The sequence below is a fragment of the Cervus elaphus genome, chromosome 23 (genome assembly GCF_910594005.1).
Source record: "Cervus elaphus chromosome 23, mCerEla1.1, whole genome shotgun sequence".
NCBI classification, from domain to species: Eukaryota; Metazoa; Chordata; class Mammalia; order Artiodactyla; family Cervidae; genus Cervus; species Cervus elaphus.
In genome coordinates this window covers 65,808,418-65,835,102 of record NC_057837.1, presented here as the reverse complement: position 1 = coordinate 65,835,102, position 26,685 = coordinate 65,808,418, and the positions used below count along the sequence as shown (strand labels likewise).

General features: G+C 53.4%; 1 protein-coding gene across 5 annotated transcripts in view; it reads right to left on the bottom strand.

Annotated features, from left to right (window-relative positions):
- SRC (SRC proto-oncogene, non-receptor tyrosine kinase) overlaps positions 1–26,383 on the bottom strand; it is a 55,412-nt gene extending 29,029 nt beyond the window's left edge. For 2 of the 5 annotated variants that reach the window (XM_043883415.1, XM_043883414.1), the window contains exons 1-2: positions 26,057–26,382; positions 4,490–4,559 (exon numbers count right to left, since the gene is read on the bottom strand). The gene's annotated coding sequence lies outside the window, so the exon portion shown is untranslated. Of the gene's footprint in view, positions 1–4,489; positions 4,560–26,056 lie in introns of all 5 variants that reach the window. The other 3 variants (XM_043883417.1, XM_043883419.1, XM_043883418.1) reach the window with 3 other exon arrangements.
- Between the last annotated feature and the right edge of the window lie 302 nt (positions 26,384–26,685).

Genomic DNA, 26,685 nt, shown 5'->3' with positions numbered 1-26,685 from the left:
AAAGAAAGCTTAGCATTACAAAGATATCAATTCTTCCTAAGTAAATCTAAACATTGAATGTGATCTCAGTGAAAATCCCAGCAGGATTATTTTTCTAATCAGGCAGGTCAGTTTTCAAGTTTATGAGTAAAGGTATAAGAATAGCCAGGAAATCATAAAAAGAAGAGTAGCAAAGAACAAGTAGCCCAACCAGAGAGTACAACTTACTGAAAAGTTACATAAGGAAAACTGTGTGATATCAGTACAAAAATAGACAAATTAATGGAGCAGAACAGAGGGTCCAAAAATTGTCCCCAAACATATGGGAATTTAATATATTACGAAGGTGGCATTTCATAACAGTGAGGAAAAGGCAGGCTATTTTTAAGATGGAGTTGGAACCAATGATCTCCCTTCAGGAAACATATTAGATTTCAATCTCACACCACATGCCTATAAGTTCCAGATCAATCACATTTAAACTACACAAAAATGGCATCCAGATTGACAAGAAAGTAAAACTATTCATAGATGTCAGAATTTTGTATATAAAAATTCCTGAGTACACTAAAAAGATTAGAAGAACTGAATAAACAAGTTCAGCAAGTTGCAAAGTACAAAATTAATGTATAAAATTAAAATGTATAGACTAACACAATAAACAATCCAAATATTAAATTAAGAAAATAAATTATAATATCAAAAAAGACTTATAAATAAAATTAACAAAAGAAGTGCACAACTTATACTCTGAAAAATACAAAAATTGTTGAAAGAAATTAAAGGACTAAATAAACAGAATGAGAGCTCACATTCATGGATCAGAAGACTATGCATTTTAAAATGGTAATAGTCCTCAAACTAGTCTATAGAGTCAACACAACCCTTAAAAAAATCCTAGCTAGCTTCTTTACAAAAACAGACAAACTGATCCTAAAATTCATGCGGACGGTCAAGGGACCCAGAAAAACCAAAACAATCTTGAAAAAGAAAAATAAAGCTGAGGGACCACACATCTCTGTTTCAAAACTTGCTGCAAAGCGCTGGTAATTAAGACGGTCTGGTACTGGTATGAGGACAGATTTATAAATCAACGGGAGAGAATTAAGAGTCCAGAAATAAGCACTCACATTTATGGTCAATTGATTTTTGACAAGGCTGGCAATTCAATGGAGAAAGAAGAATTTTTTCAGTGAAGACTGCGGGAACAACTGGATACACTCAGGCTGAGCACCTTCCTCAAAACCCTACACAAAAATTAACTCAAAATGGATCACAAATCTAAATGTACAGGGTCAAACCTTAAAAATCTTATAAGAAAATACAGGCATAAGTTTCAACACCTTGGATCACAATGGTTTCTTAAACATGACACAAGCAACCAAAGGAAAAAACAGATAAAACTGGATTTCATCAAAATTTAAAATTTTTGTGTGTCAAAGTGCACCATCAACCATAGGTATACTATGGCTGTTCATGGTGATGTTTGGCAGAAACAAACACAATATTGTAAAGCAATTATCCTCCAATTAAAAATAAATAAATTTAATTATTAAAAAAAAGGGGGGGGGGCCATCCAGAAAGATGGGAAGATGGGAATTCCCTGGCAGTCCAGTGGTTAGGACTCCATGCTCTCACTGTTGAGGGCCTGGGTTCAATCCCTGGTCAGGGATCCCACAAGCTGCATGGCATGACCAAAAAATTTTTAAAAGGAAAAAAAAGAGAAACAGACTTATGGACACTGTGGGGGAAGGAGGGGAAGGGATGAATTGAGAGAGTAGCATTGAAATAAATATATTACCATGTGTAAAACAGATAGCTAGTGGGAAACTGCATATAGCACAGGGAGCTCAGCCTGGTGCTGTGACGACCTAGAGGGTGGGATGGGGTGGGAGGTGGGAGGAAGACTCAAGAGGGAGGGACATGTGTATACCTATGACTGACTCACGTTGATGGATGGTAGAAACCAACAAAAAAACACTGTAAGGCAATTATCCTCCAATTAAAAATAAATTAATTTTAAAAGAGAGAGAAAGTAAAAAGAATCCACCAAATGGGAGAAAATATTTGCAAACCATGTATCTGATAAGGGACTTGTGTTTAGAATATATAAATAAGTTTTACAACTCAACAAACAAAAAGAGAAATGACCCAATTTTTTTTTTCATTTATTTTTATTAGTTGGAGGCTAATTACTTTACAATATTATAGTGGGTTTTGCCATACATTGACATGAATCAGCCATGGATTTACATGTGTTCCCCATCCCGATCCCCCCTCCCACCTCCCTCCCCATCCCATCCCTCTGGGTCATCCCAGTGCACCAGCCCTGAGCACTTGTCTCTTGCATCCAACCTGGACTGGCGATCTGTTTCACACTTGATAATAACATGTTTCGATGCCATTCTCTCAGATCATCAAAATGACCCAATTTTAAAACAGGCAAAGGATTCAAATAGACATTTCTCCAAAGAAAATATACAAATAGTCAATAACTGCATGAAAAGATACTCAACATCTTCCTCACCAGGAAAATGCAAATCAAAACCACAATGAGATATAGCTTCACACCCACTAGGATGGCTATAATTAAAGACAGAAAACAACAAGTGGTTGGAGAGGATGTAGAGAAATTGGAAACTTCATACATTGCTGGTGGGAATATGAAATGGTGTAGCTGTTTTGGAAAACAGTCTGGCAGTTCCTCAAAAGGTTAAACAGAGTTGCTATATAATCCAGAAGTCCCACTCCTAGGTATATACCCAAGAGAAAAGAAAACATATATCTACATAAAAACATGAATGTGTCCATAACAGCATTGTTCATAATAGCCAAAAAGTGGAAACAGTCATATGTCCATCAATTGATGAATGGATAAATAAAATGTGGTATATCCATATAACAGAATATTATTTGGGAAGAAAAAGAAATGATGTACTGATACACGCTACAACTTGGATGAATCTTCAGAATATGCCAAGTGAAAGAAGTCAGACCCAAAAGACCACATGTTACATAATTCCATTTACATGAAAGATTCAGAATAAACAAATCTATAGAAACATAAAGTAGATTAGTTATTGCATTGGAGAAGGAAATGGCAACCCACTCCAGTGTTCTTGCCTGGAGAATCCCAGGGATGGGGTCGCACAGAGTCGGACACAACTGAAGTGACATAGCAGCAGGGCTGGGGGAGACAGGTTTGAAGGGCAGTGGGGACAGACTAAATGGGTTACACAGTCTCTTTCTTGGGGGGAGGGGTAATGAAATTGTTCTAAAATTTACTGCAGTGATGGTTGTACAACTCTGTGACTATATTAAAAACCATTAAATGGTACACTTCCAGCCGGGGATAAATTGGCAAATTGGGACTGACATATACACACTACTATAGATAAAACAGATAACTAATAAGGACCTGCTATATAGCACAGAGAACCCTATTCAATACTCTGTAATGACCTATATGAGGAAAGAAGCTAAAACAAAGAGCTGATATATGTACAACTGATTCACTTTGCTGTATAGCGGAAACTAACACAACCTTGCAAATCAACTCTACTCCAATAAAAATTTAAATACATACACAAACTGCACAGTTTAAATAAGTGAATTGTCTGGTATGTGAATTCTGTACCAACGGAGTGAAGTGAAAGTCGCTCAGTCGTGTCCAACTCTTTGCGACCCCACGGACTATACAGTCCATGAAATTCTCCAGGCCAGAAGACTAGAGTGGGTAGCCTTTCCCTTCTCCAGGGCATCTTCCCAACCCAGGGATCAAACCCAGGTCTCCCACATTGCAGGCAGATTCTTTACCAGCTGAGCCACAAGGAAGTCCAATAGAGGTGTGATATTAAAAAAAACAAAACACTACACCAGAGGCCATCGATTAAGATTCATCTATCAGATTGGCAGGTTCCCAAATTCTAGAGCAACCTGTGTTGGAGACAGCTAGGGGAAGCAGAGGGTGGGGTGTAAAGGTCCATCAGCATCACTTCCATGAAGGGCCATCTGGCCACATTTACCAAAATTACAAGTGCACACATTCTCAGACCCTGCGACTTGGGATTATCTAGTGTTTCTCACACAGGGCCACTAATGCACAATGGAAGGTATGCATCACAGAATCATCTGTAATAAGCAAAGCAATCTTCACTAATTAAATAAAGCACTGTCTCCATCCACACAATGAATACTATGTAACCAGGGAAAAGAAAGCAGCAACACAAAATGATCTCCAAGGCACCCTGTCAAGATCAGTCAGGTGTAGACTAGAGTTTGCACCATGTGTGATCATTTGTGGTTTTTTATTATTTTTTTAACATACATGCTTCCATTTACGCCCTGGAAGGACATACTGGAAATGCCTCCCCATGGCTGCCTCCGGCAAGGAGATCTGAGTGCCAAAGAGGCTTTGCTTTTCCCTGCCTTCCTCTGTACTGCTTGAATTATTTTTCACTGTGTGTGTTAATGCTTTTTCTTTCCTTTTTAAGAAAAAATACAGGCTTACCTGGTTTCAGATCCTGGTGCCGCTCTCTCTCATAGCTGGGCAAGTCACTTCTTCTCTGAACCTCTGGATTCTGCAAAGGGAGGGCTAATAATAGTCTCCACCTTGCAAGGCTGTGGTGAAGGATTAAATAAGACAAGGCCCCACAGGCATGCACAGGGCCCCCACTGTTTGTGTCTGGCGCCTAGCGGTAGGTGCGTGGTCCGCGTTGGTTGTTAACATGTCACTATGGACGCCAAGGTGGATTGTAACAGGTGCCACCAGAGAGCCTCAGACCAAGTGTTCAGAGCATCAGCAATCCCCTCCGCCTGCGAGAAACCAGAAGGGCTTCCTGGGAGAGGCCGCATGTGAGAAGGACTTCAAAGTCCAGAAGGAGGTCCACAAGTAGAGATGACTGGGGATGATGCATCCGGCAGAGAGTCACGCAGGCAAAGGATTGGAAGTAAGAAAGCCCTGGGTGTTTGCTCAATCGTGCACTCACTGCCTCCTTCAACAAGCTCAGCTGGATACTGACTATGCACCAGGCACTGTCATGGGACAGACAGACAAAGCCAAGTAGCTGGACCAGCCGAGAGAGGAATTACAGAGTGTGTGGAGACAAGGGGCTGGGGCAGAGCCACACCCAGGTCCAAGTGCTCAGAGAGCAGACCAGGAAAAAGAGGCTCAGAAAAGGAGAGAGGCCACCTAAGATCACACGGCATCTTCTCAACTTCCGGAAAGGGCCCCTCCCAGTTCCACCCTCCCTGTGTCTCAGAGGCCCGGAGGAGAGGAAGCCTACAGGGGCCATCCCATGGTGTGCTCAGCAAAAGGTGGATACAGATGCCATCACAAAGAGGAGGGACAACTGGTTCTCAGATGATAACAGCACCTGGTTGATGGATAGACTCCTGTGTACCAGGCACCAGGCTGAGAAGTACATACAGTCCACAAGCCCAAGTGAACCTTCTGCAGCCCTACGTGGTCAGTCCCATTTTGCAGATGAGGAAACTGAGACCCAGAGAGGTCAAGTGACTAGCCTAAGGTCACAGAGCTCAAAAGAGACCGCATCAGCCGGCAGATTATCTGGGCTCCGTAGTCTCAGGTCCCAGGACCCATCCCCCAAGGGAGCCACTGCCAGGGCCTGTATCAGCAGTCACACCCTTTCTCAAAAGGGCCCAGGGTGGAAGCTGTTCTCAGGCAGCCCAGGAATGTGTCCTGATAACAGGACCAGGGGTGGGAGGGGTGGCTGGCGGAGGTTGTGTGGGGAAAGTGGGGGTAGAGGAGCGGGGAGGCGGAGGAAGTGGGGGAGGGGCCCAGCCCATCTGAGTCGTGCTTCTGGAGGGAAGGGAGCAAAAAAAGCCCCATCGGGTACCCACCGGGGCCAGGCGGGGGTTGCAGCATCCTTGTTAAGAGGGGTCCTGCCGAGCCTCATGGGAGGACTCCGAACAAGTCAACCAGAGCCTCCTTCAGAACCATGGCTATTGTTCAGTCGCTCAGTCGTGTCCGACTCTTTGCGACCCCAGACTGCCGCACGCCAGGCTTCCCTGTCCTTCACCATCTCCCAGAGCTTGCTCAAACTCATGTCCATTGAGTCAGTGATGCCATCCAACCACCTCGTCCTCTGTCATCCCCTTCTCCTGCCTTCAATCTTTCCCAGCATCAGGGTCTTTCCTAATGAATTGGTTCTTCAGTACCATGGAAAACCCATAAGGATCCCGGGACAGTTACAAAGGCAAAGGAGCTAACCACATGTGCCCTGGGCACACGGGCCATGCTGGATAAACGGGGCTCCAACCATCACAGCTACCTTACAGTTTCCATTGTTACTGTTGAGTTTTCCAGTTCTCACCGGGACCCTGCTTTACAGGGAAGATCAGCCCAGTCTCCCAGACGAGGCAACAGAGAGAGGCTCAGAAAAGCCAAGCCAGGTGCTCAGGCCACTATCCAAGGCAGCAGAGGACCAGCTGGGGACGCTGGCTCTCCTGGCCCCGGGCCACCGTGGCTCCTCTCCCCAAGGGCACCGGTCCCAGCTGGGCTCTCGCAGGGAGTTATTACACCAGGGACTTAAGCAGGGCCCTCGGCCAGTCCATTTCCAGCTAGGGGAATGGAGGCCAAGACACGGGGAGTGGGTGGGTCCACACAGCCCAAGAAAAACCCTTATTTTGGAATGAACCTCTCAGCCCTCTGAACCTCCAAGGCTGGGTCCCCAGCTGATGCCCCCTGCCTCCTCGCAACAGCCCTACAGGGGCGGGGCAGGCACCACCAGCATTGGCCGTGTCCACAGGGGAGGAAGTTGAGTCTGGGGGAGCCTGGGAGAGGGGCCAGCTCTCAAGCCGATCTCACAGAAGGGAGCCGCCACCCCTTCCTGCCTCCCCAGGGACCTCCCACGTGTAGCAGGAATCTTCTCATTCTTTTTTTCCTTCAGCCTTTCAAAAGAATGACCTGCTCACCTGAGGTGTTTTGTACAAGTGGATTCAGAATATAGAAAAACGTCCTGCTTCAGAGAAGGGAATATGAATAATGACACTAATAAGATAACAGGGGAAGCAATAGCTAATACATATTTAGTGCCTACTGTATCCTATGCTTTTCAACCCATTTTACAGATGAGGAAGTGGAAGCAGAGAAAGGTTAAATGACGTGATTAAAATCCCACCTCTTATTAAAGAAAGGAAAAAAAAAAAGAGGGAGGGAGGAACTTCCTTGGTGGTCCAGTGGCTAGGACTCGCGCTCCCAAAGCAGGGGTCTGGGTTCCACCTCTGGTCAGGGAACTAGATCCCACATGCTGCAATTAAGAGTTTGCATGCTGCAACTAAAGATTCCCATGTGCCACAACTGAACTGGTGCAGCCAAATAAATATATTTTTTTAAAAATCCCACCTCTTGGGACTTCCGTAGCAGTCCAGAGGTTAAGACGCCACATTTCCAAAGCAAGGGACACAGGTTCAATCCCTGATCAGAGAACTAGGATCCCACCTGCCATGCAGCACAGTCAAATAAGTAATTTTAAAAAATATCCCGCCATCGGCTGTTCCAATGCGGGCTGGTGGGGTGGAACGGGGAGTGCTGATGGCGATGTGGAGACCTACACCATTCCCCCTCATGTCATCCCACCTGGGGTTCATGTCCTCCCACTTGGGGTTTACAGTACTCCTTCCATACTCCCAACAGCCCTGGAACCACTTTATGTATCACTCACTTTACATCTCAGCACATGGGGGCTCAGGAAGCTGCCCCAGCTAGGAAGTGGAGAGCCAGGGTGCCAAGCCAGGCCCAAGGATACCAAAGCCCACCCTCTCTCCACTGCACCTGCAAGGAGGCATGGGAAGGGCCATGCGGGAGGCAGACACAGCACAAAGGTCCTGAGGCAGGAAGGTCAGATGTGCAGGGGGTTATTAAGTGAGAGGTCTAGACTGAGTGGGTTCCAGCCTAACTGGATTGCTGCAGGCTTTAGGCCCAGGCACGAGGAGGTCTGAAGGAGGTCCCGAGTGGGACACGTCCAGCAATTTAGGTCAGAAAGACCTGAAAAATTGAGAGGGAAGCCCATGAAGATTTTCTCAGGCCCTGGAGCATGCTGAGCAGGATGGGGGCAGATTACTAAGACTTCATCCTACAGCGATCCTGTCAGAGCACAGTGATCTCCAGCTCCCAAGGAGGCACCTAAATCATGGTGGACTTCCAGGAGGAGGGGACATCTTACCTGCGGTCCAAAGGCAAGCAGTTTATGAAAAGAGGAAGGGGTAGCGTGATCCAGGCAGAAGCAATTGCTTAACCAAAGGCCCAGAGGTGGGACCATTTAAAGAAAGGCAAAGAGCCAGGTCAGTGTAAGTCATGTGGCCTCAGTTTTTCCAGCAGCAAAATGGGGGAAAAGATGGGCACACAGTGGGTGTCTCCATCCCCACTTCCTACCACCTCCCTTCTCCAAGGCCCCTACCGGAGAGGAAGGTCACTGGCACCCAGTCCTCCTGCCATGGGAGCATCTTTGAGGCTGGCAGGATTGGGAGGCTTCACTGACCGCCCCCTACCCTTCTACTCCACAGTCCAGGCCAAGCTGCCAAGCAGGCGGATGGGGAGGGCAGCTGACAGACCAGGAGACCACATTAAGGTGGAGGTGGGCCTTCGAAAGATGGTGTGGGACTAAGCTTGGACTGAAGATTCTCGGCACCCCAGGCCTAAGGGCACTGGGGTGAGGAGGAGCTGGAAGAGGAGATGCTGGGCCCAAAGGACCACACATCAGGCTGGTCTCAGGGACCCAGCCAGGTACCACCTGGCCTGGCCCCAATGTGGCTAAGCAGAAGGCTTCCCTCCGAATCTCCATGTGATCTCTGCAAGTCCCACCCACTCACAGGCCTTAGCATCTGCACCTGGGCAGAGGCCCTGGCATGCCGAGGATTCTTTAACAGAAACCCCCACCCCCAGTATCAGAGTGACCGCAGGGAACACTGAGGGGACCAGTTCTGCTCTGTTCCAGCTCCTCCAAGGTCATGCCTCCCGGCACCCCCAGCCCTGCTGGCTGAAGGCTAACAGGCTTCAGGGGGGACAGCTGCCAGCCGGCCCCTGCCCACGGCACCCGCTACTCCTGCCAGCAGCTCTGGCTGCATCCCTGCTCTGGGAACACACAGTGTCCCTTCCTCCCCACCCCCGCCCCAGCCCCCGCAGGGACACGGGTGGGCAGGAGCAGCTGGCGGCCAGGCACCTCCACACGGCCGGCCCTGAACTCAACCCCCCACACTCAGAGCCCGCAGGTGCAACCCTGGACATGTAACCTCCAGAAGATCCAGGCCTCCTTTTACTCATCCATGAAATGGGGACCTCTGGGAGGTCTCTGAGGGAGAGGGCATCCAAGCCTGAGGCCAAGGACAGAGGTAGCAAGATGGCCAAAACCATTAAAGCTCCTACAATTTGTTCATGGGATCAAGGCCAAGGATGGGGGTGGTGTGGCGGTTTGCTCCCGCAAGCTCTCTCCTCCCCACCCCTTGACCCTCCCTAGACTCAGAATTACGCTCCAGCCCCCAGACTTTTGCACACTGCTGTTTCCTCCTGAAGCTGCGCATCCCTGGCCCCAGCCAACTCCATGAACTCTAGTGCCCTCTAAAGAGGCCACACTTGACCCCGCCCGCCTTCAACTGAGAGAGATAGCCCTATTTTTCTGGGCTCACATAGCCTCCATCACACAGAGATTAACAGTTGGACTGCCTGGGTTCAAAACCCAGCTCTGACCCTTCTTAGCTATGTGGCCTTGGAAAAGTTACTCTACCTCTCTGTGCTTCCATTTCCTCACTTATAAAATAGATATTAAAAACAACCACTGTCAAGACTTCCCTAGTGGTCCAGTAGTTAAGAATGTGTCTTGCAATGCAGGGGACATGGGCTCAATCCCTGGTCAGGGAACTAAGATCCCACATACTATGGGGCATGGCCAAAAGAAAAAACCAAAAAGGAATATGAAAGAAAATAAGGCAAAGCAATGTTTGAGCCCCTACCCCTTGCCATGAACTGCCCCCAGGCTAGGCCAACCATGTCACACTCTCCACTCACTAGACCAACGCAGTAGTCGTCTCTCTGGTCTGGGGGCTCCATCCTCAGACCCAACGGTCTGGTTCCCACACAGCAACCAGATGCCCTCAGAAAGCCTCCCGAAGCCCCATTTCACTGGGAGTAAGAGTCAACATCAGAAGGATCCGGAGACCCTCCCTAACCTCCATCCCTCTGTCCTTTCCTCCTGCCATTCTCCCCCTTGCTCACTCTGTTCCCCTGGCCTCCATGCTGTTTCTCCAACACTCCAGTGCACCCCTACCTTATGGTCTTTGCACTGTCTGTTCCCTCTACCTGGATTCTCTTGCCTCGGGGAACGACCTGTCTCCTCCCTCCCCTCCTGGGATGTGAGCTTCTAGGAGAAGTCTTCCCCACGTGCCCCCATCCCTCACCATCCTATCTAATCAGCTAATCACAACCCATTCTCTATCCCAGCCAGTCTTCCCAGCTTTATGTTTGACCCATGACATGCTGGGAAAGATTGAAAGCAGGAGAAGTGGACGACAGAGGACGAGATGGTGGGGTGGCATCAGCGATTCAATGGACATGAGTTTGAGCAAGCTCCAGGAGATGGTGAAGGACAGGGAAGCCTGGCGTGCTGCAGTCCCTGGGGTCGCAGAGAGTCGGACACGACTGAGCCTATCAAGTTCTTACAGACCATGTGCGTATTTTCTTTATTTGCTCTGCTTTTATCTCCCCGACTAGAATGTCAGCTTTGTGAGAACACATATTTTTGCCTTGTTGCTTCTTTAAGGAATCTCCCACTTCTAGAACATTGTCTGGCACAAAGTGTGTGTTAGTCGCTCAGTCAGGTCCGACTCTTTACGACCCCGTGGACTATAGCCCGCCAGGCTCCTCTGTCCATGGGATACTCCAGGCAAGAATACTGGAGTGGACTCTGTGGGAGAAGGCAAGGGTGGGATGTTCTGAGAGAACAGCATTGAAACAAGTATACTATCAAGGATGAAACAGATCACCAGCCCAGGTTGGACGCATGAGACAAGTGCTCAGGGCTGGTGCACTGGGAAGACCCTGAGGGAGGGGATGGGGAGGGAGGCGGGAGGGGGGATCGGGTTGGGGAACACATGTAAATCCATGGCTGATTCACGTCAATGTATGGCAAAAACCACTACAATATTGTAAAGTAATTAGCCTCCAACTAATAAAAATAAATGAAAAAAAAAAAAAAAAAGAATACTGGAGTGGGTTGCCATTTCCTCCTCCAGGGGAATCTTCCCGACCTAGAGATCGAACCTGTGTCTCCTGCACTGCAGGCAGATTCTTTAGTATCTGAGCCACCAGGGAAGCCCCCTGGCACCCAGTAAATATTTGTGGGAGGTAGGGGTAGATGGAGGGAGGGATGGAAGGAGGGAGAGATGGAACGAGGGATGGAGGGAGGATCAGAGGGAGGGAGGGATGAATGGGTCCTATCCAGTGCCCCCTAAGATAAAGGGATACAGGCCTCCATCCCAGGCTTGCCCAGCCCCACAACCTATGCCCCGACTAAGCGCTCTCCTGCCACTGCCTGGCCTGTGCCCATGGCTGAGCCTCTGTTACTCGGGACAGCACGCGAGGCTGAGACAGCTCTAGGCCCCGAGCCCCGCCCTGCACGGCTCAGGCACAGACTGGGTACCAAGGATGCTTGCTGCATGAGCCAGGGTGAGTGAAGCGTGAGCCAGGGGCCATCCACCGGCCAGGGCAGCCAGGACATGTCTGGTCCTGTGTTCCCGGCGCGAGCAGTCAGGCCTCAAACCGGCTCTGCCAGTGCGGCCGGGGCGGGGTGGGCACTGCAGGCTCGGGCTGGCACGGCGGGCAGACGGAGGGGCGCGGCCTGAGCGGGGACCCACCGGCCCGGGAGGACGACGGCTCAGCAAGCGATGGTGCTGCTCCCACTAACCCCGGCCCCGTGGAGACGGAACTGTTCCAGTCCAGGCGGCTTTTAGGTTTCTTTCTGGACAGGAAGGAGACCCCCTTTCCAGACCCTAGGTCCTGACCTGCTCTGTAAAGGGCGGGGTCCCTTCCTGAATCACCAACAGCCCAAGAGTAAGGACGATTCTTCCTGTGCCCCATGAAACCCAGTTCCAAGCCCTAGGACCTGTCCTCAGCCTGGAAGCCCGAAACGGGGAAGGAGGCGATGTCGGAGCTCAACAAGGCAGCAGGCAAGCTGGTGTAAAGCCCTGCTCCGCACCCAGGTGCAGCACAGCTCTCGGCCAATCCGGGCTGGTCCAGACCATTTCCCCAGCTAGAAAGTGGCGCTGGGCATGGGTTCCAGTGACTCTCTTCCATCCCAACCTGCAGAGTTATCTAGAAGAGGCCACCTTGTCAACTCCAGCCCTCCCCCAGAGCCCACCCCTGGGGTGGACATGGCCAGAGCCTAGACTTGCACACACGTCCTTACTCCCCACAGAAACAACAATAATAAATATACCTGGTAGTTACTGAACACTTTACTCTGTGCCTGGCACTGTTTCATCTGGTCCTCCCAACAACACTGTGAGGTAGGGACTGTCACTGTGCCCATTTCCCAGCAGAGGAAACTGAGGCCCAGATCACATGGCAAGTTGGTGTCCAGGTCCCCAACCCCACCCCTGAGGTCACACAGGCAGCCTCTTTCTCCAGAAGACAGCTCAAAGTAGGAAAGAAATCTCAGGTACCCCCTGAAATCTATAGCTGGAATTGGAGGAGGTGGGCAGGGTCCATATTTCCATAATCCATAGGCCTTCCTGAATCCTGAGAGGCCAAGCCCTAACCCTACCCCTACTGTGTAACCCAGGTCATGGGTGTATCACTCTGAGTCTCAGTTTTCTCATCTATAAAATGGGTAGGATCCTGCCAGTTTAGCCTAAGGTACTGCTGCTGCTGCTGCTGCTAAGTTGCTTCAGTCGTGTCTGACTCTGTGCGACCCCATAGACGCCAGCCCACCAGGCTCTGCCGTCCCTGGGATTCTCCAGGCAAGAACACTGGAGTGGGTTGCCATTTCCTTCTCCAAGCCTAAGGTACACCACTGTTTAAAGCCACAGAAGGGAGGAACTTTCCTGGTGGTCTAGTGGTTAAGACTTCAGACTTCCACTGCAGGTGGCACGGGTTCGATCCCTGGTCTGGGAACTAAGATGCCGCATGGTACGGCCAAAATGTTTTCTAAAATAAAATTTAAAAATAAATAAATTTCCTCTTCTAATAAATAAAAATAAATAAAGCTTCAGGAGCCGGAAAACTCAGTCCAGCCCTCAGGACAAGGCGGAGAAGCTGCTTGGCCTCCGTGCCTCCAGATGGATCAGGGGGAGAGGAGTAAACAAGTACAGGAAGCCCGGTGGTGTGCGGTGTAGACTCAGCCCCGCATCACCAACAGCCCAAGAGAGGAAGGATGATTCTTCCTGTGCCTCACGAAACCCAGTTCCAAGCCCTGTCACTCCCACCTCCAAACACAGCCTGAATCCACCTCCTTCCCTCCCACCAGAGTCACCCCTCAGGTCAACCCCCTAGGCTGGCCGGTTGCCTGCAGAGAGTGTCTCTGAAACGTCTATCTGAACCCATCATTCCTGCTTAACGCCCCTCACAGCCCTCACTCCAAGACGAAAGACTTGGAGTGGGCTTGGGGGGCCTCCAAGGTCCCCCCGTGGACACTGCCCGCCCCACGCCCCCTCTCTCCTGCTCCACCCACACTGGCCACTTCCCCTTTTCCTAAGAACCCAATACACACTTGCCTTGGAGCCTTGGCACTTGATATTCCCTCCACCAGCGCCTACTTCCTTCAGGGGCTTTACTCAAACGTCTCCTGCTCAGAGAGGCCAGTCCCAACTACCGGTTTAAACAGCAACACACTCAGCCAATTCCGCTCTCTCTTTGAGTCTCATTTTAAAAGCCACCTCCTCACAGGAGGCCTCTCTGACCTCCCCCAAGTGAGAACCTTCAACTTCTCCTTCTAGCGGGGACCATGGCTGTGATGACATAACACGCTGGATGAGTACATGTCTGAGGAGGAGGACCGGGGCCACTTCTGTCTCACTCGCAGCCGAATTCTCTGCAGTGGGTGTAACAGTCACAACAGTTCACAGCTGGGATGCTTGGGGGCCATCCGGTCAGAATGGACACTGGCCAAAGCATAGGGCCTAGCATGGAGTCGGTACTTGGCAATTACTGGATGAATGCACAAATGGATGGATGGAGGGACGATGGACGGATAGAGGGATGGTGGATGGATGGAGGGATAATGGATAGATGATGGATGGATGATAGATAGATGGATGATGGATAGATGGATGAATGGATGGATGATGGATAGATGGATGGATGGATGGATGGAGGGATGGATGGATGAATAAGTGAACACACCGTAGGCCTGAGACTTACCAGAGATGCCCGGGGCTCTGAGAAGGTGGCCCAGAAAAGGGAAGGGCCCGCCCAAGCTCACCAGCCAGGCCCTGCAGCTGGAGTCTCTGCTCCTGCACAGCCTGACTTTCATTTCCCATCCTCTCGGTCTAAGGAAGCTCCTTTCCCCCCACCCCGGGGAATGGGTGAGGAGGAGGGGCAGATGGCCCCCTGGCTCCCAAAGAGGGGGGTGGTCCCAGGCTCCATCTGTCCCACCACAAAGGGGCTTTGTCCTCAGTGCTGAGAGCCCGGGGCAGACCGGAAGCTGCCCCTCAGCCATCCAGCAGGTCCCAGCACCCCCGGTCAGCTGAGCTAGCAGCTCCAAAGCCAGATCCCAGGGGCTGGCATGGTACTGGGCACAGCCTTCTAAAATCTCATTAATCCTCCCTGGGAGCCCTAGGAGGGAGATTCTAGGATGACCCCCATTTTTACATATGGGGAAACTGAGGCAAAGTCACTTGGCCAAGGTCTCCCAGCCAGCAAAGAGCAAAGCCAGGATTCAGGCCCAAGCCCACCTGGCACGAGCATCCTCAGCCCCTGCGCTCAACTCGCCCTGTCTCTGGGTTCAGAAGGGTGGAGGCGCCTTTTTGGAGGTACAAGTGGGCAACCACACCTGGTCCTTCACCCTTAGCAGAAGACTGCTGCCCTTTCGAGGTTTACCCAACAAGGGGCGGGGGGGGCGGGGGGGGGGGGGTCGGGCTCTGAACCCGGAACCCTCGCTCCATGCCCAGCCCATGCCCAGGGTGTCTTCGCAATCTGCCGGCCAGGCCCCAACACGTTTCCACCACTTCCTGCCAGGCAGGCGTCCACAGGGAAATGCTGGGCAGGCAGACAGACCAGGGGGCAGACTTCCCCCACCCCTCACCCGCCGCTCCCCAGTCAATCCTAGTCCTGCTATCTGCCTCCCTGGCACCCACCTTCTCTCCAGGCCCATCTGCTCTCAGGGCAGTCCTCAGGGCCACTTCACCAAGGCCACAGTGCCAACGGGACGCCTACCCTCAGTGGGCGCTAACCGCAGGGCCAGGCAAACCAGTCCTGCCCATCACCACCACCACCCCCTCCTCTGTGGCTTCTCCTTGCTGCCCATGGGCAGTGTGTAGACTCCCCAGGGAGGGACTCCCAGCCCTCCATTGATTGGTACCAGCCACCTGCCAGGAGAAAACTCTGCGTTCCTCTGAGCTCCAACAAGAGCAGAGCTACTCACACTGTACCTTCAGGCCTTTCACAAGTTCTACCTGCTCCCAGAGAACCATTCCATCCTTCCAGGGATGTCATATGTATCGCTTCCTCCAGGAAGTCTTCCCTGACTCACTTCTCCAAGACCCCAGGCCAGCCCCTCCCTTCTGTCCCAGCTAGGGACTCTTGATCCCTATCTTGAACCCCAGCCTCTGTGGGCTGCCTTCACTTGGCAACAGTAGCCCAGTCTGATCCTTCTCTCCACCCTCCCTTCACACCTCCTGTAAGAAGCTGGCCCTGCTCCCAGAAGTCGCAGTCCGAAGCCTTGCCTGACCAACCTCATCACCATCTAACTGCCTTGGATCTGACCTCCCCACTTCCCCAGATCTTTGCTCACCCTGTCTCTCCTTGCTGGCAGGTCCTCACCCTTCTCTTTCCCTCATGAGCTCCTGCTCACACTTTAAGCTTCAGGCCAGGTATCACCTCCTCTGTAAAGCCCTTCTGGCATCATAACAGCTGCCCCAGTTCATATAGCATCTACCTGGTTGTGGGGCCATGATCAGGGGCTGTGTCTGGCTCCCCGGGGTGTAGGGTGCTCCCAGAGTGCCTCTTTGAGGTCCCCGGCACCCAGCCCAAGGCCCAGATCTCACCAGCAGATAGTCCAAAGGCCAGCTGCCAACTCCCTGCCTGGAGAACCTACGGGCAGAAGCCAGGAGCAACTCCCAGAAGCAGGACTGACTCCTATTTTGCCCACACTGCCCACAGGTCTAAGGTAGGGGTGGAGTGGGGGAGGGGGGCTTTCCACCAACGGCCAACTGGTAACCAAACCCACGTTGTTTCTAAAACTAGGGCACACGAGAGAAATGGGAACAGCAGAATTGTCCCCAAATAGAACGGAGGCTCATCTGGTTCCAGGGCCTCCGGGAACACCTGGCAGGGGTGGGGGTGGGGAGGGCAGGTGGCTGCTCCCAAGGCTGCAAGGGGAGATCTAAAGTTTGGCGGGTGGGGAGGTCAACACCACAGCAGCCGGAGATGGTGCAGACACCCCGCCCACCTCCCGCAGGGTTAGTCCCAATCCAATCCCACTTGCCCCCACCTACCCACCACGTGCTCCCTAAACTGCCCCACCGCCCAGTCTTTGCTCACTTGCATCCTCTGCCCAGAATCTGTTGCTCTGGCTGTCAGTCAGAATTCTGCCCCTCCTTGGCACTGTGGCCACCGACTGGGCACTTTGAATAAGTCTGACACAGGCGGGCCCCTGGGGGGAATGAGCTTATCAAATCTTCCCAACAGTCATATGAGGAAGAGACTCCTGCCCCCATCTCACAGATAAGAAAACTGAGGCTCAAAAAGAGAAGCCATTGGCTCAGGACACAGAGCAGGGGAGGCAGGCGGCCCAGATGGAAGGTGGTGGGACCTGGGTGGTGGCAGCCAGAGGACCACCCAGGAGGCCTGGCAGGGCCTGGTTCACCTTCCTAGGTCAGCCCAGCCTTGGGGACTTGGCATAGCTCAGGGCCAGAGAACCCCAGATAGAACAAGAGCCCCTACATCCTTCTGACCTTCCCCTTAGGGCGGTTGAGGACTGAGGAACCACCCTGGGGCAATGTGATACAACTGTCTCCCCTCAAATATGCACAGACCCTCTGTACAGATGAGAAAACTGAGTTCTACAAGTAGACAGTTTCCCCATCTGGAAAGTGTGATGTGCCCCCGGAACTCTCTGGCTGTGACATTCCTCTATGGATTGACCTGGTGGATACTATTCCTTTCTCTGAGTCTCAGATTTCCTATTTGGAGACTGGAGCTGTGATTCCTCCCCATGTGTTCTAAGTTGCTTCAATCTTGTCCGACTCTTTGCAACCCTATGGGCCATAGCCCGCCAAGTTCCTCTGTCCGTGGGATATTCCAGGCAAGAATACTAGAGTAGGTTGCCATGCCCTCCTCCAGGGGATCTTCTTGACCCAGGGATCGAATCTGCATTTCTTACGTCTCCGGCATTGGCAGGCAGGTTCTTTACCACTAGTGCCACCTGGGAAGGCTTGATACAAATTATAATAAAGCAACAGCCAACACGTATTGAGCATTTCCCACATGCTGGCATTGCTCAGAGCATCACGCATAATGCCTCACTTGATCCTTAGAACAAGTCTGTGATACAGATATTGCCATCAGGCCTGTTTTTCAAATGGGGAAACTGAGGCATGGAATGGTGAGCTGACTCACAAAGTCACAGAGCTAGCATGGAGGCAGAGGAGAGGCCTGTGGGGCTGCGGACGGTGGGGGCGCTTTCCAGAGGAGTCTCCTGGCCTTCACGCTGCCCCGAGAGGAACAGTGGGGAGGGGCTGGAGGAGAGGTTAGGGGTCAGGCAGGAGGTAGAGAGGATGGGGCAGGGCAGGCCTGCAGTATTCAGGAGGCCCTGGGTCCGCACCCAAGCCACTGTCCTTTTGCTCCTCTGAGCCTCTATTTCCTCTTTGGTAAAATGGGGCCAGAACTGCTGCCTCGCAGGGACGCTGTGGGGACGGGACACGGACATTCATCTGCCACTGAGCGAGCGCTCAACTCTGTGATCAGGAAAGAAGCTTCAGGGCTGGGCCGACACCTCACTGCTCCTCCAGGATCTGGGTTGTATCTGATTCTCTGCTCTGCAGGGGCAGGAAGTGGGGTACAGCCTACCTCTTCTCTAATTCCTAAAGGGAACCCTCCGAGCCCTGCTAGCTTTCCAGGCTGTGTGATCGCGGACAAATCACTTAACCTCTCTGAACTTCTGGCTCCTCCTTTTGCTACTAAGTCAAGGCTTTCACAGGGCCCTGAGGGAGGAGTTCCTCCCTGGAAGGATTGAGAGCGTATGCAGGGAGGGCGGCTCAGTTCAGCCTGCCTACGCGGAGAGAGCAGTGCCTGGCATGATCCTGCCTTGAGACCTCCATGTCTTCATCCTGCCAAATGAAGTCTGCTGGGTTTTTTATTTTGGCTGCGAGGCTTATAGGATCTTAATTTCCTGACCAGAGATTGAACCCCTGCAATGGAAGGACAGAGTCCGAACCACTGGATCACCAGGGAATTCCCCAAATGAAGATTATTAGATGGTCTGTCCCCCTCCCAGCCCTGCTGGGGATGATCAAAGGTGATGGTGAAAAGTGCTTGGTAAACCGCAAAGCGTGGCACCCTTGAGAGTGATGACGATCACTGTACTCCCTCAGAGGCAAGAAGAATCCTGTGACTTGCCATCTAAGGTAGAATGTGCTAGAGCCATGAGAGAAGACAGAGAATGGGGGCAGGGGAACAGAGGAGCTTGGAAAGTGTAGACTTGGGTTAGGGCAGAGGGTGGTCAGCCAGAACTTTCCAGAGGCAGAGACATCTCAGCCACATGGAGATGGCGGGAGAGGGCGGGAACGCTTGGCAGCAGGACCCGCAGAGTCAAAGCCTGGACGCTGGACTGCCTGGGGCCGGCAGGAAGACAGCCGATGGTTGAGAAAAGCTAACGGGTCACCTGAGTGAAAGAGGAAACTGGGAGGCGACAGGGCGGAACGGAGGGGAGAGCGCGGTCCAGACCACCGCCACGTCCAGGAGCCCTTGCTGTGGGCCCTGGGCCCCTCCAGCCTCTCTCAGCTTCAGCCGTGTCTCCCCCAAATCACAAGAGCGGTGACAGTCCCTGACTCCAGGCCCAGCGGGCAAAGATGCAAAGCACGCAGCGCTCAAATAGCAGCCACTTTTGGAGAAATGGACCCATTCAGTAAGCGAGTCCTTGAATACCAGGGCTCAGGACACTCAAAGGCCTTCACAAGCCACAGGAGGGCAGGCGCTGAGGCGGGAGGTGGGCTCAGGGAGGCTGGAGGATGCTGGCGGCTTCCAATTGGTGCGGCCACCAAACCCGTCTGTCTATAGTTAACCTCCCCGCCCCCATCCCCGCCCCAGTGGACAAGCCTGGACACGGGCGTCCAGTCTCAGGCCTCAGGGTTCCTGGATCCGCCAGCCTGCAGAGACCCAGAATTCCCGCCTCATCACGGAATTACCTTCACAATCACAGGCACTCAGAAACCGTAAGCAGGGACTGCATGCGGGCCCTGCGCCAGAGCAGACACACATTGGCTCGCCTGACCCTCACGCCACCTGCTCAAAGCTGCACTGGCCCTGCCACCCCCACATCAGAGATGGGGAGACTCATGCTCAGAGCCATCATTTCCCCGCAATTACACACGGCAGACAAGGGGCCCAGCCAGGACTTGAACCCAGAACCCATTCGCTCCAAAACTCTGAGTGGAAGTAGCGTCCACAGAACACCCATGCTATGCTGATCCTGGGAGCTGGGAGATCCCTGCAAGTCCCAGGATTCAAGATCTGAGTGGAGATCCACCAGCCAGAGCTGGAAGCTCAGGGAGGCAGGATCGCCTGTCAGCCCAGCCACACATCCATGCTATTCCCAGGGCAAGACTTCAGATAAGTTGAGCTCATTCAATGGGACTCAGATGCTACACGTCAACCAGAAGCCAGAAATCTGGGCTCACACTCGGATGGGTGATTGTGGCTCCAGCTCTGGGCCTCTCTGAGCCTCAGTTTCCTCTTCTGTGTAATAGAAACAAAAATTCCTCCCATCCCCGGATGACACAAAGGATGGAATGAGTCACCTTGCTGTGACCTGGACATTGACATCAGATAGAGTAAAAGTCAAGACCGAGAATTTGGATAAAGCAGCCAGAAAGAGGAGCTCCCCAGGTGGTTCAGTGGTAAAGAATCTGCTGCCAATGCAGGAGACATGGGTTCGATCCCTGGGTCGGGAAGATCCCCTGGAGAAGGAAATGGCCACCCACTCCAGTATTTTTGCCTGAAGAATTCCACGGACAGAGGAGCCTGGCGGGCTACAGTCTGTAGGGTCACAAAGAGTCGGACACAACTGAGCGACTAAACAACAAAACAAGACAGAGAGAAGATAAGCAGACCCTGAGAGAGTAGACCAAGCTTCCAGATGCCACTCCAACCCCAATTTCCATCCCCTAGCAGCAGGAGTCTGCCTGCATCTGCCTCACAGCCCAGCAGGTCTGAGGACCCCAAAGACCCACCCCCCCCTCCACCTCTCAACAGCCCCCAGCCCCGCTGACATCCCCAGGCCCAGCCAGCATCAATAAGGACACAGCCGGGGCCAGGCCCTGGAGAATCCCGGCTAGGATTCCTGTCTCAGAACCTCAGGAGGGAAGAGCCCTCACCAGACAGATAAGGAACCTGAGGAACGGATCACAAAGAGACTTGGACAAGATCACTGGGCTACTTCTCCTCTCTGGCTTCTCATTTTATTCTGGAACTTTGCTGGACAGTTTCAAAAGGAGGAGAGGAACTGAGGCCCAGGTTAGAGGGGAAGTCACTTGCTCAAGGTCTTGCAGCAAGGAGCGGGGAAATTGGGGTTCTGACTTCCAGCTCCGGGATCTTCCCCAAGCATCTACTCCTTGACTCAGCCTCCCCGCCCCCTGCAGTGTATTGTGGGGCTGTATTGCGAACAAGCTGGCTGGGTGGGGAGAGCCCTGGATGAAGATAGATGTGCATTTTTCACCCTGCTTGAATACTATGTCCTGGGTCTTTCTGGCCTCAATTCCCCCATCTGTGAAAAGAGAAGCTCAGAATAGATCAGGAATGACAAACGCACGGCACATACACAGTGATATCTGACGTTACTAATCTATCACAGCACTCTTTCCCATGAAGCCTCAGACTGGGCCTCAGCATGTTTTTTAACAAAGCAGTCCAGGTCTGGGGGATCTGAGACCTCGGGCCATTCCTAGATTGGGTAACATCTGAGTCCTCCCCAAGGGAGGGGAGGGCTTCACAGGTGGAGCTAGTGGCAAAGAACCCATCTGTCTGTGCAGGAGACATAAGAGACACGGGTTCGATCCCTGGGTCAGGAAGATCCCCTGGATGAGGGCATGGCAACCCACTCCAGTATTCTTGCCTGGAGAATCCCATGGACAGAGGAGCCTGGTAGGCTACAGCCATAGGGTTGCAAAGACTCAGACACGACTAAAGTGACTTTAGCATGCACGTAAGGGAGGGGAAGGAAGAAAGACGTAACATTTACTGGACATCCAGTAGTTTCAACTGCTGGGAGACATTTGTTGATTTAATCCTAAGGAGGGAGGTGTGCACAAGCTGAGGTTCAGAGAGGCTGAGTGATCTGCCTTTGGACAGACAGCTGGGAACGGGGCCTTGAACACAGGGGAGGTACCTCCGGGGTCACCCTCCCCAGAAATAGAGATGCAGAGCCAGCCACCAGGTGAGAGCCTAGGTTATGGCCTCACCTCCTCCTCCTTTTGGCCCTACTAAGTGCAAGCCCCATGCCCATTTTACAGCTTCAGAAACTGAGGCACAGGAAGCGGGTGTTAGCTGCCAGAAAACGATGGACTCGACCATGTGTCTAGCTGTTCCCGCCCCTATTCATCCAGCTAATGTGTGCTAAACACTTTATTTCAGTCCCCTTGGGACACCCCAGGAGCCGTGACTCATACCATTCCACTTCATAGATGAGGAAATTGAGGTGCCCCCAAAGGAAGTGGCCCCCAACCCTCTAGGGGCTCAACTGGAGACCAGAGTGGTTTACCAGGGAGATAAGTGGGGAGGAGCAGCAGAGGGGAAGTAAAGGGCTGGGGGAACCCAAGAGAGATAGAGGCCGAGTGGCCACACAGCTGAGGCAGGAAATGAGGCTCTGGTCAAAAGGCCCAGCGCAGGGGGCGGAGGCCTCTGAAGGGTCTCTTAGGCCTACAGAGGCACGGGAGGCCCTGCCCTGGACTAGGAGCCCAGAGCCCCAAGCCCAGGTTCAGCCCTGTCACTTGGCAACTGGGAGACCCTACCAAGTGCCTTCCCTCTCCGGGTCTCAGTATTCACAGGTGGAAAATGGGCTAATATCACTGAAGGCAAGCTTTCCAAAAGTTGGGACAGGCTGGACCCACAGAGCTCTCCCCAACTCAGCCTCCTCACACAGACAGGGCAAGGCAGGACTCTAGTCACCCAGTGTACGGATGGCCTTGACCACCAATATCCTTTCTGAGGTCAGCACCTTCAGAATTAGCGAGCTCATCCCCTCGAAGCCTTCACGGGACAGCTGGGGAGGGGTCAACTCATCAGGGCAACTGACCCACCCAGTGTTCACACCGCACAAGGCAGGTCCCACTGAGCACCAGCTGGTTCCAGGCACTAGGCTTACAGCCCTCCTTGAACCCTCAACCCATAGGGAGATATTTATTCTTCCCATTTTCAAGACAAGGAAGGTAAGTCTCAGAAAGATAGGATGAACGAGCCAAGGACACGTGGCAAGCAGGCACGGTCAGAACTTGAATGCAGGTGTGTCTGACTCCTGAGTCCTTACTGCACCTTAGTCTGCATTTCCCCAGCCGACCCCTTCCTGCTCCCAGCCTCCAGCCACTCTGCGCGGCACTGCCCCTACCCCGGCTCTCAACCTCTCCTGCTTTCCTGCTACCGAACTCCTACTCTACTTTCAAAGCCCAGCCTCCAATGCCTCCTCCTCTTGACACCTGATCTAGGCCCCCACAGAATACATGGAGTCCAGCCCACATATTTACTTCTCCCAGGTGACCTGGTCAGCTCTGAACCCCCTGGTCTCCAAGATGGAGCTGTTCGCACAGGGGACACCAATCAGCGCCTCGTGTGAAGACGGAGGCCAAACTCTTTCCCAAGGCCCATGTGGCCCCACATGGCCCAGCCTGGCTGATAATATCCCCTCGTTTCACCTCTCATCTGCTCGCCTTAATTTTCCGTGCTCTAGACTCACAGGCTTTCCCATTGTTTCTCCAGAACAGCACACATTCCCTGCCTCAGGGCCTTTGCACATGAGTTCCCTCTGCCTGGTAAGCCCTACCCCCAACTCCGTGCCTGGCGGACTCCTCCATGCTTCTTTCACGACTCTTCTGCACCGCACACCTCTCTCTCTGAACCCTTGTCACCTCTGTGATTATATATTCATTTACTTGGTAACTTGTTTGCTATTATACTTGGCTCACCCTCTAGACTTACATTTCTGGGCAGCCAGGACTGTTCACAATTCCCCAGCAAGGACCCACCCAGGCTGACCACTCCCACACACGTCCCAGAGCCTCCCCCAGGGGCCCTGGGACATGTCTGAACTGAAAGGAAGAAAGAGAACTGTGTCCCCTTCTTGTTGAGGAAAATGCTGCTCCCCCCCCACCCCTGGTCACCACCTCCTGGAAGCCTCCCAAGGTCTCCTACAGCTCCCACTGCTAACCCATCACACACTGCTCAGCTCAAGATCAAAGCTCCTAGAACATCATAGGTACTCAATACAGGGCCATGGATGCTTGTATCTCAGCCGGTTTGGGAAAACGGGGTCAGTTGAGGTTCAGGGAATGGGTGGTTGGTCACAGGCCACTGAACCATCTCCTTCCTGGCTCCTGGGGTTTGAGAGAGCCAGACAACCTCCCCCCACCCACCACCCCACCACTCCCAGGTCACAATCAGGGTAGAAGCCAAAGCAGGAACTGGCTATGAGCTGGGGATACTTCACACCTGGGAAGAGGCTAGGGGAGAGGAGAAAGCCGGGAGGCCTTCCTGGAAGAGGTGGGCCTTAAACGAAGCCTTAAAGAGCAAAAGCAGACAAGCAACTCTTAGAGGAGAGGGCACTCCCTGCGGGGACACCTTCAGGAGCAAAGGCCCAGGGGTCACACAGGAGGGCCCAGGCAGGCAGTCAGCTGAGAGAGGTGACACATTGTAAATCATTTCCTTGGGTGGAAAGACCACATCACCACGGCACACCACCTCACCCAAAGGGCCTCGTGGCCTCCACACAATCACTCATCGGAGTCTTTTCCAACACTGTCGAGTGCCTGGTCCCATACTGAGAAACACCCATTCCTCCATCACGGGAAGGGAACAAGGGCAGCCAGACCGGGGGACTCTGGGCTCTAGGCTCTCATTCCAACTTCAAACTGTGTGGCTCGGTCAAGTCACTTCCGCTCTCAGAGCCTCAGTCTCTTCCCCAGCGAAAAGGGGATACACAAAAGTCCCCACCTCCTAGGAGGTCCTCGGTAGATGTTAGCAGCTATCATTCTCATGGGCCCATTTTATACTGAACAAAACTGAAGCCAGAAGGAGAAGCGAGTTGTCTCAAGTGCTGGGCGGCAAGACTGCACTGAAGCTGGTTCCTCCTCAAGGGGTTAGGAGGTGGCTTTGGGGACACAAATCCACCCTCTTCTGGGATAAGCCCCACAAGAGCCAGCCATTTCATCTCATGCCCATCTGTTTCAGGCCATTCATCCAGCACCGTGCTCATTTATTGAACACCTACTACATGCCAAGGCCCTACCTGCAGAAGTGCCTACTGGTTTCCCCTGGGGATACCCACCACACACACACAAGCGGACTCAGAGGGGCGGTCCTTTGGCCCAGGTAACCCAGTGTGACCAGAAGCCTAGGTCTTGTCTCTCCAGCCAGAAAGCCAAGATAAGGGTCAGCAATAGCATCAACCTGCTCCATTCTTGAAATCAAGTCTGATCTCAGCTGACTGAAGCCAGGCCTGGAGTCACCCCAGGTGATCCAGAGACCACTGCCCCAGCTGGACAGTGTCCCTGAAGCCGGGGACGCCTCAGCCCAGGCCACACCGGCTCTGTCCACTTTCAAGTCTGCCTGAAGGCCCCAGAGGCTGAACTGCTACCCCACAGGTGGGCCCCCTCTGTTCACCCAGTCCTTCCACCAGCCCAGCCAGGCTCGCCGCTGGACCTGATGAGGGCCCCCAGCTCAGAGAGGGCAGGCAGTTGCTTGAGGAAGCACAGCAGGGCAAGAAAGTGGTGGCCCCCGCTGGGACTCAAACCCACCACCAACCCCAGCCCAGGCAGGCGGATGGACCAGCCTGGTGGCGAAATCTTAAACTTTTGCCAACTTCTGAGAAGAGGAGAGGTAGGGCCTGCCCAGAGACGAGCCTGGGGGCTGTGGGCAGCTGGGACCAAACACAGTTTGGCCCAGTCCTTTCCAGGCCAGCAGCACCAGGCCCTACCCAAGGCCCCACGAGGACAAGGAGATCCTGGTGTCCTGGCCAGGCATCCCCTGCCCGGCGCCCCCCAGGCCCACCCTGCCGGCCCCTCTCCACCTTCCATCCCAGGCTGGGGGCGCCAGGCTGGGTAGCGGCGGCCAGAGGCGGCGCCGACTGGTTCAGATTTCAGATTTGGCCTAGACCTGGCCTGGGGGCTCAGGCCCGGCTCGCTGCTCTCAGGGGGCCCGCAGAGGGAGGGTGAGCGGGAGGGGGGATCCTCGCGCGGACAAGACCCCTACGCCCCCCACCCAGCCCCCTCCCCCCCGCGGCATCACAACAAAAGGCCGCGCCAGACAAGTCCCGGTGCGCCCGCCCTGCGCTCCGGGATCGCAGCTCGGCTCGAGGGGTGAGGGTTGGAGGAGGGGGCAGGAGCCCCCGCGGCCCAGCGATCGGACGCCAGGGTGGTCCCCGGCCGGGGGACTCCCTCACGCGGGCCGGGAGCCGGGGCCAGCGGAGGGGCGGGGGGCGCTCACCTGGACCGGCGGGCAGGCGGACGCACCGGGCAGACAGACGCACCGGAGGACGGACAGCCGGACGGCCAGGGGTTCGGGCACACGGCGGCCTGGCCGCTCCGGCTCCCGGGCCGGAATGGATTCCGGGCCGGGAGAGACAGATCGAGAGAGAAAGGGAGGCGGAGGAGGAGGAGGAGGCGGCGGCCCGGGGAGGGGAAGAGGAGGGAGGGAGCGCGCGGGCAGGGAGGAGGGGCCCGGCAGGCCGCCGGGAGGGGGAGGAAGGAGGAAGCGTGCCGGGACCGGTCCCCGCCGGTGACCTGGGAGAGTCCCGCGCGCGGCCTCCCCACGCCCGGGGTCCCGGGGCCAGGGAATGGAAGGGCGGGGGAACCGGGCACGGAAGCCCCGCCCCCCACCCCGCCCTGAGAGTGCTCCCTACCCATGGGGCACCCACCCATCAGCTCTCAAGCCAAAATGCCCTCCCCGACTCCTCCCAACCCATCCATCCAACTGACCCCAAATCTACCTCTCATGAAATTATTACTAATAATCAGTAACAGCAGCACTGATGGAGCACTCATTCCTTACTAGGTGCCACGCTAAGCTGTTCAGGTCAACTTTAGGATCTATTTCTACCAACCAAGTGGACTGGG